The sequence below is a fragment of the Tupaia chinensis genome, unplaced genomic scaffold (assembly GCF_000334495.1).
Source record: "Tupaia chinensis unplaced genomic scaffold, TupChi_1.0 Scaffold138126_1, whole genome shotgun sequence".
Taxonomy (NCBI): domain Eukaryota; kingdom Metazoa; phylum Chordata; class Mammalia; order Scandentia; family Tupaiidae; genus Tupaia; species Tupaia belangeri.
In genome coordinates, this window is record NW_006198026.1 from 754068 (window position 1) to 756561 (window position 2494).

At 43.7% G+C, this 2494-nt stretch overlaps 1 pseudogene; it reads left to right on the plus strand.

The window, feature by feature from the left end:
- Positions 1 to 1043: 1043 nt before the first annotated feature.
- LOC102500249 (lysine--tRNA ligase pseudogene) lies at positions 1044 to 1612 on the plus strand (annotated as a pseudogene).
- Positions 1613 to 2494: the final 882 nt, after the last annotated feature.

Consider the following 2494-nt stretch of genomic DNA (forward strand, 5'->3'; position numbering starts at 1 on the left):
CCCACTGTGACAAATAATCGGTTCCATATATGCAAACCCAGAAGCAATGCTAACCATCAAAATAATTGTAAGAATCACAGAACAAACTTAGGCAGATGTTTTGAAAACAAAGTAACTTGCTGAAACTTAGCTTCTCTCAAGAAAATCCAGAGGTTGAAAAAGCTTTACTCACCCATTTGTCTTCCTTTTTAATTTTCCATATTACTCCCTGGCAAAGCCATTTTTTCATTCTGTCTGCCTTTCACTATTGGTATACACTTCAGGTTATCCCAGACGACGTGTGTGTGTGCATTTGTTGTAGGGAGTGAAAATCCTCTTTTCTCTGAAAGATGCTTACTTACTTATTACCATAGGAAAATGCAATACTTAAGAAAGGATAGATCTATCTTACATGCCATTCTCTTATCACTTACATCAGCAAATAGTGGGTGATTACTTCCCCCAACTATGCAGGTGTTTTCTCTTTAAGCTAAAGACAAAAGTATGGGATCAAGAATTGTATGGCCTTGGGACCAGCAGTTAGTGTAATGACTATGTCACTGGACTCCCATGTAGTTGACCGCAGTTCAAGTCCCAGACCCAGTGGCTTAATCTCACGCCAGGAGCGTGTGCGTGTGTGCCCAAGATCCTGAGAGGAGAATGGAGGAAAAGGGATTTCAGCGTGGCCATCCCCCCTGGGGGGGTGACTTCTCACTTTCTGTCTCTGTCTCTCTCTGTCTTTCTGGCAAGTGCACGCACCCTATAGCAAAAACCTCTCAAAAGAAAAAAAATTGTATGGTCTGGAAGAGGTGGGGCTCCAGCCCTTTACCTAGAGACTGTTGTACCAACTTGTCACTGCTGGGTCAGGCCCTCCAGAAGGATAGCTGCAGTACAGGAGCCTGAAGTGAAAGTGGATGGTGGTGAGCCCAAACTGGACATGAATGAGCAAAAGAGATGCCTGAAAGCTGAGAAGAAAGTGGCAGAGAAGGAGGCCAAGCAGAAGGAACTCAGTGAGAAACAGTTGAGCCAGGCCACTGCTGCTGCCACCAACCACACCACTGACAATGGTGTGGGTGCCAAGGACGAGAGCCTGGACCAAATTGATACTACAAGATCAGCAGTCAAGCAGTCCACCGGCTGAAGGTCAGTGGGGAAGACCCATATCTCAGACTACAGTCAGGCTCCTTGATAAGCTCATTGGGGTGTTCCTGGACACAACTTACATCAATCCTGCATCCATCTGTGATCACCCACAGATAATGAGCCCTTTGGCTAAATGGCACCACTCTAAAGCAGGTCTGACAGAACACTTTGAGCTGTTTTTTATGAAGAAGGAGATATGCAATGCCCACACTGAGCTGAATGATCCCATGAGACAGCAGCAGCTCTTTGAAGAACAGGCCAAGGCCAAGGCCACTGGTGATGATAGAGCCATGTTCATAGATGAAAACTTCTGTACCGCCCTATAGTACAGGCTGCCCCCCATGGCTGGCTGGGGCATAGGCTGTTTCTCACTGACTCCGGTAACATCAAGGAAGTACTTCTGTTTCCTGCTATGAAACCTGAAGACAAGAAGGAGAATGTAATCACCACTGATACTCCAGAAAGCACAACAGTTGGTACTTCTGTCTAGAAAGTAGTAAGTGCACATTGTTTAATTCAGGCATCTTTGCATATCTGCAAAAGATGCAGGTCTGCAAAGGAACTGTGTGTTGTCATTCATATGACTACTACAGTTCAGCCACCAGAAGAGAACAGAGGAATTGAGAATTCCTTTTTACTCCTTGTTACCAAATAAACCATGTCTCTACTCTTTAAAAAAAAAAAAAGAAATATATGACCTGAGCCATCAGATTGCAGGGTGGTTAAAGTACTGGATTTTACACGGCCAACTCCACAGTTTTGAGGCTGGAACCCAGCAGCTATAAAAACTTGCAGGGTGCTTGTGTGTGTATATGCTCAAAATGCTGAGAGGAAATGGAGGAGGAGGGATTGTGGGCCATGCCCCCAGGATGGGAGGGTGATTTCTCACTTTCCATCTCTCTCTCTCTCTCTCTGGCAAGCATACATACTCTATTATAAAAATCTAAAATAAACAAAACACACACACATTGAATAGTATGACCCCTAGGGAGGATCAACTCAGAATTTTCTATAGAGTGAATTCACATTGCTAATAACAGAGCATTTGTTTGTTTGTTTGATTTTTTTTTTTTTTTTTTTTGGAGAGGTTTTTGCTATAGGGTGCGTGCACTTGCCAGAAAGACAGAGAGACAAAAAGCGAGAAATCGTGTGGTAGGCAGTTAGTCATGAATGGGCAACCCAAAAGAAAAGCAAAAACATTTTGGTCAACACCCTAATTCCCACTAGTTCAATGCCCTAATTCCCACTAGGTCAATGCCCTAATTCCCACTAGGGTAATAAACTAATTAGGCAGTCTAATTAAAATAACCTGGCTCACACTGGGCGTGCACAATTAGGTAATCAAAGTCCTCATTCTTTACCTGTGAGAAAA